General features: G+C 46.1%; 1 pseudogene across 2 annotated transcripts; it reads left to right on the forward strand.

Annotated features, from left to right (window-relative positions):
- Positions 1-8,726: 8,726 nt before the first annotated feature.
- Positions 8,727-11,293, forward strand: LOC100278910 (RNA binding protein pseudogene; annotated as a pseudogene). 2 transcript variants are annotated; one of them, NR_157208.1, is made up of 2 exons: positions 8,830-9,122; positions 9,364-9,663. The product of NR_157208.1 is annotated as an RNA binding protein pseudogene, transcript variant 1 (transcript). The 2 variants fall into 2 exon arrangements; NR_157209.1 differs by having other exon boundaries at positions 8,727-11,293.
- Positions 11,294-13,237: the final 1,944 nt, after the last annotated feature.

Genomic DNA, 13,237 nt, shown 5'->3' on the forward strand with positions numbered 1-13,237 from the left:
GGCTTCCGTATATACATACATTGTTTCCCAAAACATACACCTGCTGGTCAAACACCAACCTCCGCACCCTGCTGGCCTGCTAGCTGCCGTGCAGTCGCCATCGTACCGGTCCATACAGCCAGTGAAGAATCTCGGATCCTGGCCAACGTACGGCTAGAGCTAGTGAAGAATCTCGGATTCTGCCTGCAGGCTGCAGCGAGAGGCCGGAGATGATAGGCACCGCACAGCCGATGAGAGTGCATTTCTCGTTGCGGAACGCGGATGGCTTGGGCCAGAGTGGAAACGTGGGCTTTCGGTCGGACAAAAGGACAAAAACCGAAAACGGTTTTCAGAAAACCGAAAAAATTAGTGAAACCGTTTTCATGCCTACACAGAGCAGGACACGAAATGCTGCTAAAAACCGCCAGCAGTCCGGAACCAGCTGGCTCTTGTGAGTTTGGTCGGAGAGCCAAACCTATAATGTAGCGGTTCCATTCCTTTTTTTAGAAATGAGTCGTTATATTCTATGTTTGGTAATCAGAATAGAGTCACTTTATTTTTTATTTAGTTGAATAGTTGAATAGAGCGGAGCCGTTCCGTTCTTTGTTTGGTTGGAGAGTCATATGAGTGTATATAGGGGAAGATGTGTTAGGATTTATGGGCTTGGCCAAATTAAGTTATTCAAATAAATCCCAGGAAAATCTCAAAAGCCCATATAAGTGGATGGCAAAGGGATAGGTGGAACCAATAGCACCATATTGCTAGCTCTTGTGGAGTAGAGCTAACTTAAATATGGAAGCCACACTCACTCACCAAGTCATGGATGAGAGGAGAGAGTGTGGAGAGCCACACGCGCGCGCGCTCGCTCGCCTCGCCTCGCCTGGCCTGGCCTGGCCTGGCCGGGGCGGGGCGGGGCGAAGGGCGCGGGCGCACGACATGCGCGTGAATGGTCCGCCGAAATCCGGCCCCTCGCCTTGCGGGGGCGCGGCTACCTTTTGCCGTTTGATTTTTTGGTTTCTTGGCTGTTACGCTTATCCTAACCGATCCCTATAAAATCTCAACTGATTGCGAGATTTTCGTGGGCGGATAAGCACTGGGGTCGCGGACTCGGCCCTATAAAAGGAGCCCGGCAGCCAGCCTCCAAATCATCCCCAGATCCCAGTTCGCTTTCGCCTCTCTTCATAGCTGAGCCGCCTTTTAGTTCCCTTCGTCCCGACCGCAGAGGTGCATCTGCGATCAGGAGAGCAGGTCTCCGGAACCCTTCGTCTTCTAGATCCTGCACCGGGAGAGGGCGAATAAGGTTTTTGGGAAGCGTCTTCACGCGACTGCTCGTGATCTGCTGACCTCGTCGACCCTGCTGATTTCGCTACTTCGACATCGTCGACCCTGCTGATTCCGGCGCGTGCCATCGATCAGTAAGTCTAATCAGTACGCATCATCTGATTTGGCTTATTATTTCAGTTCTTCTGATTTGGTCATGATTTATATTCGGAATTTAGATTGGAATTTGTCTAATTATTCAACAATCCAAAAACCTTATTGTAGACAATTTCCTAGTTTTTCTATGGCTGCTTTTGCCGACGCGCTGAAGCCAGAAAAGTTTAATGGTATGCACTTTAAGAGATGGCAAGTCAAGGCCACGCTCTGGCTTACTGCTATGAATGTCTTCCATGTTAGTAAAGGCAGACCTGAGGGTCCACTGACTCCTGAACAGGAGAAAGAGTACGACCATGCCAATACTATGTTCACGGGAGCCGTTCTTAGCGCCCTTGTTGACCGTCTGGTTGATGCGAATATGCAGTACACAGACGGGAAACAGTTGTGGGATGCACTTACTACTAAGTATGGCGCATCAGATGCTGGCAGTGACCTGTATATCATGGAGAGCTTTCATGATTATAAGATGGTTGATAATCGCTCTATTGTAGAGCAAGCTCATGAAATACAGTGTATAGCCAAGGAGCTCGACCACCTTAAGATAGTCCTTCCTGACCGATTTGTGGCCGGATGCATTATTGCAAAGTTGCCCTCTACATGGAGGAACTTCGCCACAGCTCTGAAACATAAGAGACAGGAGATATCAGTTGAAAATCTGATAGCGTCTCTGGATGTTGAGGAGAAAGCTCGGGCTAAGGACACGGGATCTAAAGGAGGCGAGGGCCACTCCAGCGCCAACATGGTTCAGAAGAACCACAACAAGGGCAAAGGAAAGCCAAAATCTAACAAGCCCAACAAAACTACCAACTTCAAGAAGAAGAAGAACAAGGCTGAATTGACATGTTTCGCATGTGGCGAGGCGGGTCATTTTGCCAAGGATTGTCCCGATCGAGCGGATCGCCGTGGCAAAAAGGGCAATGTCAACACAGTGGTCGCTAGCAATGAGGAAGACAAAGGGTATGGTAATTTACCTTTCATCTTCTCAGTATTTCAATCACCTAGCTGGTGGCTTGATACTGGTGCTAATGTTCATGTGTGTTCTGACATCAACTTGTTCTCTTCTTATCAGGGCGCCCGGGATTCTTCCGTGCTAATGGGGAATGGGTCACATGCTTCTGTTCATGGCACTGGCACGGTGGATCTGAAGTTTACTTCGGGAAAGATCGTGCAGCTGAAGAACGTGCATCATGTCCCTTCTATACACAAGAATCTCGTTAGCGGAACCCTTCTATGTAGAGATGGGTTCAAGGTAGTTTTAGAGTCCAATAAATTAGTTGTGTCCAAGTCTGGACAATTTATTGGTAAAGGCTATGATTGCGGAGGCTTGTTCCGCTTTTCTTTGTTAGATTTCAATAATAAGTCTGTGAACCATATTTGTGCTAATGTTGATGATCTTGCGAGTATTTGGCATTCTCGTTTGTGTCATATTAATTTTGGCTCTATGTCTCGGCTTGCAACCATGAGTTTAATTCCGAATATCACCATAGTCAAAGGTTCTAAGTGCCATAGTTGTGTGCAGTCGAAGCAACCTCGAAAGCCTCATAAGGCTGCTGAGGAGAGACACCTGGCACCACTAGAACTCATACATTCTGATCTTTGTGAGATGAATGGTGTGTTGACAAAAGGTGGTAAGAGATACTTCATGACATTGATTGATGATGCGTCTAGATTTTGCTATGTATACTTGCTAAAAACTAAAGATGAGGCTTTAGACTACTTTAAAATCTATAAGGCTGAGGTTGAAAACCAACTAGAGAGAAAGATCAAACGTCTTAGATCAGATCGTGGTGGTGAGTTCTTTCCCAAAGTCTTTGACGATTTCTGTGCAGAACATGGCATTATTCATGAGAGGACTCCTCCCTATTCACCCGAGTCAAACGGGATTGCTGAAAGGAAAAACCGTACGTTGACTGACCTGGTGAATGCCATGTTAGACACTTCTGGTTTATCTAAGGCATGGTGGGGGGAGGCAGTCCTGACTTCATGTCATGTTCTGAATAGAATTCCTATGGGCAAAGAAGAGAAAACCCCTTATGAGAAGTGGGTTGGGAGAAAACCATCACTTTCATACTTGCGCACTTGGGGGTGCATGGCGAAAGTCAATGTACCAATTAATAAAAAACGCAAGCTTGGTCCAAGGACAGTGGATTGTGTCTTTCTTGGATATGCTTCGTGTAGCATAGCATATAGATTTTTAGTAGTTAAATCTGAAGTTCCTGATGTGTATGTTGATACTATTATGGAATCACGTGATGCTACTTTCTTTGAGCATATATTTCCAATGAAAGACATTCATAGCAATTCTAGATACTCTTCTGAGATAATTCCTGAACATAATACACCTATTGAGAGTTTTGAACAGCCACATGAAATTGTCCTAGAGGAGGATGACAATGATGCTCCTAAAAGGAGCAAGAGACAAAGGGTTGAAAAATCCTTTGGTAATGATTTCATTGTGTACCTTGTGGACGATACTCCTACTACCATTGCAGAAGCATTTGCATCTCCAGATGCAGATGATTGGAAAGAAGCAGTTCATAATGAGATGGACTCTATTCTTTCAAATGGTACGTGGGAAGTCACTGATCGACCCTATGGATGCAAACCCGTGGGTTGTAAGTGGGTGTTTAAAAAGAAGCTCAAGCCTGATGGTACAATTGAAAAGTACAAGGCTAGGCTTGTGGCTAAAGGCTATACTCAGAAAGAAGGAGAAGACTTCTTTGATACTTACTCACCTGTTGCTAGAATGACCACTATTCGAGTACTACTTTCTTTGGCTGCCTCGTATGGTCTCCTTGTTCATCAGATGGATGTAAAGACAGCTTTTCTTAATGGAGAGCTGGACGAGGAAATCTATATGGAACAACCTGATGGATTTGTAGTAAAGGGTCAAGAAAGCAAGGTGTGCAAGTTATTGAAATCTTTGTATGGTCTGAAGCAAGCACCAAAGCAGTGGCATGAGAAGTTTGACACTACTCTAACGTCTGCAGGCTTTGCCATTAATGAGGCAGACAGGTGTGTATATTATCGCTGTGGTGGGGGCGAAGGAGTTATATTGTGCTTATATGTTGATGATATATTGATATTTGGCACAAACATTGATGTGATCAATGAAGTCAAGTCTTTTCTATCAAAGAGTTTTGATATGAAAGATCTGGGAGAAGCTGATGTGATTCTAAACATCAAGCTGATTAAGGCAGATGGTGGGATTACTCTCTCGCAATCTCACTATGTTGAAAAGGTTTTGAAGCGATTTGGCTTCTCTGAGTGCAAACCTTCTTCAACACCTTATGATCCCAGTGTGACACTGCGAAAGAACAAGAGAATTGGTTTAGACCAATTGAGATACTCTCAGATTGTCGGTTCACTCATGTATCTTGCTGGTGCAACAAGGCCCGATATCTCGTTTGCTGTGAGCAAATTGAGTAGGTTCATGTCAAACCCCGGGACTGATCATTGGCATGCACTTGAGCGGGTTATGCGCTACCTGCAAGGTACAATGAGTTATGGAATTCACTATTCTGGTCAGCATGCAGTACTTGAAGGATATAGTGATTCGAACTGGATATCTGATGCAGACGAGCTTTATGCCACCAGTGGTTATGTCTTTACTATTGGTGGAGGTGCGGTATCATGGAGGTCATGCAAGCAGACCATTTTGACGAGGTCAACCATGGAAGCCGAGCTAGCTGCACTTGACACAGCAACCGTTGAGGCAGAATGGTTACGTGAACTCTTGATGGACTTGCCGGTGGTTGAGAAACCAATACCAGCTATCCTTATGAACTGTGACAATCAGACAGTGATTGCTAAAGTGACGAGTTCTAAGGATAATGGAAAGTCATCAAGACATGTCAAAAGACGATTGAAGTCTGTCAGAAAGTTGAGAAACTCCGGAGTTATAAGTGTGACTTATATTTCAACAGATAAGAATCTGGCAGATCCTTTTACCAAGGGACTACCACGTAATGTGATAGAAATCGCATCGAGAGAGATGGGTATGAGACCCGAATAAAGTTGCCATGGTGGAAACCCAGTCTATGTGATCGGAGATCCCGTGAATTAGGTCCTGGGAAGAACAAGCCATTGGTGAACTGAGGAGAGTAACCTTTGACCCTCTCTAAGTAAAGATGCAATACTCTCAAATGCTGTAAGGCAGGTTGGCTTTGTGCCTTAATGTGTTCTGTTGGCTTGTATTAGCGAAGATGTTGTCCTGCAGAACATTCTTGAAAGAACACACCTATATGAGTTAGACTGTCTAACGTCGCAGTCTATGAGATCTGGGTGATCTCTAGTAAACTCATGAAGAGACCTTGGAGTACGACGTATATGCTCCACCCGAGAAGGGGACTACTGGTAGCCAAGTACTAGTCATGACTTCAAGTGAAACCCATTCACACAAAACTTGCAATTCAAGGCATAGTCCATTGTCCAAGTTGTGGGTTGGTGTAACTTGGAGTTCTAGGCGGAAGTTCAACTTAACAGTCTCTGCTGAAAAACTAGTATATTAAACAGTAGTGAACAGTGGCGAAAACTGCAGATGGGCATTTGAGATCTGGTGGGGGATTGTTAGGATTTATGGGCTTGGCCAAATTAAGTTATTCAAATAAATCCCAGGAAAATCTCAAAAGCCCATATAAGTGGATGGCAAAGGGATAGGTGGAACCAATAGCACCATATTGCTAGCTCTTGTGGAGTAGAGCTAACTTAAATATGGAAGCCACACTCACTCACCAAGTCATGGATGAGAGGAGAGAGTGTGGAGAGCCACACGCGCGCGCGCTCGCTCGCCTCGCCTCGCCTGGCCTGGCCTGGCCGGGCCGGGCCGGGGCGGGCCGGGGCGGGGCGGGGCGAAGGGCGCGGGCGCACGACATGCGCGTGAATGGTCCGCCGAAATCCGGCCCCTCGCCTTGCGGGGGCGCGGCTACCTTTTGCCGTTTGATTTTTTGGTTTCTTGGCTGTTACGCTTATCCTAACCGATCCCTATAAAATCTCAACTGATTGCGAGATTTTCGTGGGCGGATAAGCACTGGGGTCGCGGACTCGGCCCTATAAAAGGAGCCCGGCAGCCAGCCTCCAAATCATCCCCAGATCCCAGTTCGCTTTCGCCTCTCTTCATAGCTGAGCCGCCTTTTAGTTCCCTTCGTCCCGACCGCAGAGGTGCATCTGCGATCAGGAGAGCAGGTCTCCGGAACCCTTCGTCTTCTAGATCCTGCACCGGGAGAGGGCGAATAAGGTTTTTGGGAAGCGTCTTCACGCGACTGCTCGTGATCTGCTGACCTCGTCGACCCTGCTGATTTCGCTACTTCGACATCGTCGACCCTGCTGATTCCGGCGCGTGCCATCGATCAGTAAGTCTAATCAGTACGCATCATCTGATTTGGCTTATTATTTCAGTTCTTCTGATTTGGTCATGATTTATATTCGGAATTTAGATTGGAATTTGTCTAATTATTCAACAAGATGGAGGAGAGCGACCATTTTGGTGGAGCGGGAGCACTCCAACCATTTATGTAAATTTCCATATAAAGACTCTAGGAGCCGCTCCGCTCCTCTTTTGTTGAAAACCAAAAACATCCCGGAAACTAGAATGGAGCCGCTCTATTCTCCTCTATTTCTCAACCAAACATACCCTAAGCATTTTCCCGCGCTCGATGAGTTTTTTAGGACGTGTTTAGTTGACGAGTGGAGAAGAATGAAACGGCTCCGTTCTAATTTTTTTTGTTTGGTTTTCAATAAAAGAGGAGCGAAACAGTCTTCATATAGAAATTTACCATAAATAATTGATATGACTCTAACTCTATAGATTTCTGCTCCACTCCACAACTCTAGGTGGAGCATACTCCACGTGGAGTTGGAGCTGTCTGGGAGGAGGTGTTCGGTTAGCATGGGTCACTAACTCTACAAAAGAGGTTTTTATAGGTACTTTGACATTTTTGCCCTTCGTTCCATTTGTGAGTGAAACAATTTGTACAAATATTTCTAGCTAGATCTAACAGCTTCGTCCAACTAAAGCGAAATTAGGACAATGCAGGTCTTAGACGGTGGAGTCAATGGCATAGCAGCCAAGCACGTGGATGAAAGACGCAAACCTCTCAATCTCCTAGATGGCCTCGTGGACGCGCGGGACCGTGTCGCAGAGCCAGGTATTGTGGTCTTGGACGCGAACTCGCTGTAGTCCTGTAGGAGCCACGACTAGGGGTTGGGCGACCACGGCTGCAGCCGGTGGGGACCGGAGGCAGGACCGTCGGCGTGGAGCAGGATCTCTTGGGGAAGTCCGTGCATCCACCTGCGGGCTACAATCGTAGCTCTGGCACGGCGCGCACGGCCGGAGCAGTCGGAATCGTGATGGGGTTGGCCGCAAGGGAGGGAGGGCGCGAAGGGGCTACCGGCGGTGATCAACAGCGGCTGGAGCGAGGAGCAAGGTAGACGTCTCCGTGTCGGGAGAGAACGAAAAACAAGCTAGGGAGTAAGAGATGAAATAGAAACGAATCGTTTTTATGTAATTGACAACATTAGTGGGTAAATGCCACCAAACTCCGTATCTACGTCTGTATTGGAGTTGTTTGGAGCTGAAAAAGAGGTGCTCCGAACTCGAAGCTCAAAATAAACTAGAGCATTAGAGCTCCACCAACTCCACATAGTTGGGCTACTCAAAAAATGGGTGAAGTTGGGGTGTTTGGCTGGCTGTACCTAACTCCACTCTAGAGTATAGAATTAGAGTCATGTGCCTAAATTTCTATATGGAGATACATTAATCGCTCCGCTCTTATTTGTTAGAAACCAAACATCCAAAAAATTATAATAGGGTCACTCTATTCTCTCTCACTCCTCAACTAAATACACTCAGGTCCCGTTTGGTTAGAGGGACTAATTTTTAGTCCCTGGTTTTAGTCCTGTTTAGTCTCTATTTTACCAAATGGAAGGACTAAAGTAGAGACTAATTGACTTTAGTCTCTAGTCACTCACATGGGTGCTAAAAGGACTAAATGGTAACATTTACTCCAATTGCTCTTGTCTATAAAACAGACGTGAAACAAGAAAATGAGTATTTTGGTCTTTGTGTTGCATTTAATATATTTAGAATATGTTTAGTCCCTACAACCAAACAGGATATGGACTCAAATTTAGTCCATAGACTATACTTTACTCTTAGTACTAATGCAATCAAACGGGGCCTTAGTTTCTCATCGGATCAGTGTGAACTTTTGGAGGACGGTCGAAACGAGAATGGTGCAGTGCACGGCGTCGCGAGCAGATAACTACCGCATCTAAAGTTTTAAAAGGCACTTGGGTTTGGGCTCCTCCCCGCAATCGACGGATGCTCGCGCCACCAGCAATCTGACGTGTGTCCGGACCTGACCTACTTTTTCTTCAATCCAACATAGCCATGCGCGACGTCCGTCCCTCACTCTCTTCGATTCTGGACTGCTCGCGCCTCTCGCCTCCGTGTTCACATCGCCCTACCCGCCGTACCACATGCCAGACGCTGGCCACCGGCTCCGCCGCCGCAGCGACTACATCGGGGGTGTGCAGCCTCCCATCAGACTCCCGCCAGCGCCAAACCCTTCGACTCGGCGATGGCCACACCGGAGAAGAAGTCATACCCACCTGCCATGGTCGCGGAGGAGGTGAGGGTGTGAGGCTGACTGGCGATTGGACCCGTCCCCCCATTCCACCCGCCGTCGCCGACGTGTCTGTCCAAGGTGAGTCCGCCAACGAGTACATATAAAATTCATCAGGGAAGGTTGTTCGCCCAAAGCCTTACCAGACTCGTGACTATCCACAAAAGAATTATTTTTATATAACTGAATTTTGTGTTGTATTTTGTACTTTGTAGTAATGACAGAGGGAAAACAATACTAGGATTAGAGATCCTAAGCTACTAACTGATCTTATAAAATCAGTCCGTGTACATTTGTCTCAGTGTTGCTGAATTTTGCTTAGCTTGGCATCTGGAAACTGGTTCGTCCCTTCTTATATGAGGCCAGCTATTTTCAACTCAACTCTGAATGAAGTTTCAGAGGCAGGAACACAAGCACAAACTACTGTCCAGATTGACGAGGAGCCAGGTTCTGATGAAGACGACGATCTTCCACCACTTGAAGCAAACACCAACATGAATAGACCATATGAACTAATTTCTCAACGGAACAACTAATTGAATTTTTTGTCCAGTGCAAGGTATTAGTTGTGTAACAAATTGTTAAATTCTCACATGTCAGATAGTGGTGCATTCCATGGCTTGATCTGTCTCTTTTTACTCTAGGCCAGCGGCAGACGCGCTGCCTGCCTCCCCTGGCTTGCTCCTGGCCATCTAGCGTCTGTCATGTGTTCTGCCTGATGGGTTTTCTCCTTTTTTGCATATGCCATATGTTCTGCCCATCTGTTAATTGCCGCCGCTGTTTTCAGGAAGGTTTAGCGATTGAGGCTGAGTTTGGGCAGACCTCATCATTGTTAGTTTGTTTGTTATAGAGTAAGCTAGCCCAGGGGAAAAATAGTGAACCTGGCAGATGATGGTATGGAGTAACCTGTTGTTCCATTCAATAGGACAATCTGAGATTGTAGAGATGTGGTTTCTGCACTTAATTTTTGGGCGACAATTTCAAGGGAGTAACGTGGTAGTGATTTCTCTCCCTTTATTATGATGAAGTTGTGGCTTGTATCAATGTCGTATCTGCAATTTGAAATATGTATATATGCCATGTCCGATTAGCAACACAAGACATTGGGATCTCCAAATTTCACGGCATTGATTCAGGTGTGTGCACTTCTTTTCTTGTTCCGTGCTTGTTTTATACCTTCTTTTTGAATTGATGATTTTTCATAGGATATAATTCTCTGGCCAGTAGACTGGCCTACTAACTTCATTTATGGACAAAAATCAAGGGTGTACATCATCCTTATGGCTTATCTGGAAATGGATTGCCATGTTTCTCAATTCTCTCCCAGCTACTACAACCTACCCTTCACGCTTTCCTCAAGGTATGAATCTGCTTCAGGACCTCCTATTTATGTGCCATTGGTTAATTAGAGTTCTTATGTTGTTTTAGATGGCTGGTTCTGCTTTCCTGTTTACGAATTATGCGTCGTCGATAGGGCGTCCGTAAGGGCGCCTCTGACCACCTACTGTGTGCTTCGCTACATTTTCAGCCCACCGTGTGCCAGCCCACGCATGCTTGTTTAAAACGCGCGGCGGGTGTGCGCGTTAGTCGTTGGTTTCTTGTGCGCTGTGCTGCCGCGCTTGCATATGCTCAGACTTGCAGGCAATCTGTCGTGTGCGCGGCTGGGCTGGACCTTCAAATGCAGATGCACAGCAGACGGAGTGTACAGGTAAGTGTATATGCTGTGGGCAGGTGGTGACTACTGACATCGTGCACAGGGTTTCGTCGAGTCGGAACGGACCTGCCGGGTTTCGTTTCTTCCAAGCTTGGGCATCTCAAGCATGCATGGATGCTGAGCTGTCTGACGCTTTAAAATCGCCTGCGGGTAGGAGATGATGGGAATGGGAGCAGCAAAGCAAAGAACGATCAGGCGGCGGGCCATTGCTTAAACTTGGTTGCTTCGGACGATATGATGCGCGACGAGTCTACATGCAAGATCGGTTGGCACTGTGGCTCAAATTAAAGGCTGGTTTAAAGCATGCATCATTGGTGTTAGATACAGAAAGGAAAAGAAAAAACTGGCACGGCAGGCGCGATACATATACACTGCGCCCGTCTCTTCGGTGGACACTGAAGAGGAGCTGGTGAATGGACGGGAAAAAAAGAATTCTATGCATACGGAATGCAAATCTATTGGACAGAAAAAGATTCTATACATACCAAATACAAACATATTATGAGTTACATTGCAGGCCCACACGAACAAAAATTACATCTCTTTAGACTTTTTGTAGCTTCTGTCCGTAAGGGTCTGTAGGTTATAAATGTGAGAGGCTGCAACAGAACGAGTTTGCATCCGGTATGCTGTCGATCAGAGCCCGACCAAACACTCAGGAGTCGAGAGGCACGCTACACCACACCCGTGTTCGGAACCGCGCGATAACCATCTTGTCGAACTATGGAAATGTTGCTAAGCAACAACGATCTCTAATACCATGCAGAGATACAAATGCAATTACATGATATGATTATACTTTCATGAACAAATTGTATGATTGGAAGAGTATATAGACTTGGTAAAGAACCCATAATGGAACCCCATAGAGAAAAACTTCTAGAAGATTAGACATGGAAAGAACCTTGACTGGATAATAGATAAACTTGTAAACATAGAGTTGGACTCATACACGACTTGGTAACCAACTTGGTACCTGTCATAAACTTTATAACGAGTCGTTGTTTTCCATGTAAACGGCCCCTCAGGATACAAAAGGTTATACCGACTGCAAATAAGTCGTTGTAGCCAGGTTGTGGTATAGTGAGGAAGGACAACCCCCTAGATCAAGATTAAATAGATTCACTACATACAAGATATAGGCTATTATCTCGCATTAATAGATCGAACCTGTTTAAACCCTTGTGTCTCTCATGCTCTAACCTTCAACTTTTGTTTTTGTGAAATACCTCGTTAAATCACCGTCGAACAATCGTGGATGATTGGTGCATCGGGGAGGAGAAGTCACAAAGATCAACCAACATTTGAAGACATCTATGAAGTTTGCATTGGGAGACAAATTCACGTTCGGCACCTTGCGGTTCGTCCTCAATCTGACACTATCTTCTAGGATACTCTATGCAAACAAAAAAAATCCGAGCTAGTACACTTTGCCAACATGGCCCCACTGTAGGTGGCCTTGACGAGTAAAGTGAGCAACTTTCATCAAGATATACATGACAACCCAAATGGAATCCTATCGGGTCTATGTATGGGATAGACCGACTATGAAATCCATCACAATCTCATCACATTTTCACTGTGGAATTTATAATGGTTGCAATAATCTGGCTGGTCTTTGATGTTCTGCCTCAATTCTTGAGAGCACATAGAGGGGGGGTGAATAGGTGATCCTGTAAAAATCAAACACTAAATAGCCACCAAACTTAGTTATAGAAGTGTTAGTGCGACTAAGTAGCTTTGAAGCGAGTTCTTGTGAACACAATAATCACAGAGAAAGCAACACAAGAGACACACGATTTTTATCCTGTGGTTCGGACAAGTGACACTTGCCTACTTCGACGTTGTGGCGTCCCAATGGACGAGGATTGCACTCAACCCTTTTCAAGTGATCCAATGATCAACTTGAATATCACGACTTTCTTCCTTATAGATTTTCTCCTGTTTGCGAGGAATCTCCACAAGTTGGAGCCTCTCGCCCTTACAATAAAGATCACAAAGAAGGCACAAGAGTAAGGCTAGGAGAGCAACACACACAACACACAAATCCGCAGCACACACACGCACACAAGCCAAGACTTGAGCTCGAAACGTAGCACAGAGAGTTCACAACTCGAACGGAGCTCAAATCACTAACACAATCGATCAAATGCACGGAGGCGGAGTGTGGGAGTCTTAGAATGCTTAGTGAATGCTTAGATGACTCCTCCATATGCCTAGGGGTCCCTTTTATAGCCCCAAGGCAGCTAGGAGCCGTTGGAGGCCAACAAGGAAGGCTATCCTTGCCTTGTGTCAAGTGGCGCACTGGACAGTCCGGTGCGCCACCGGACAACCACTGTAGCTTGTTCGGTGCATGATTTCCTTCCAAATCGGGCAGAGCCGACCGTTGCTCCTTTGAGCCAGATGGCACACCGGACACTGTCCGGTGTACACTGGACAGTCCGGTGCACCCAGCTGACCGTTGGAGCAGTCACGCGTCGCC

The sequence above is a fragment of the Zea mays genome, chromosome 8 (genome assembly GCF_902167145.1).
Source record: "Zea mays cultivar B73 chromosome 8, Zm-B73-REFERENCE-NAM-5.0, whole genome shotgun sequence".
Taxonomy (NCBI): Eukaryota; Viridiplantae; Streptophyta; class Magnoliopsida; order Poales; family Poaceae; genus Zea; species Zea mays.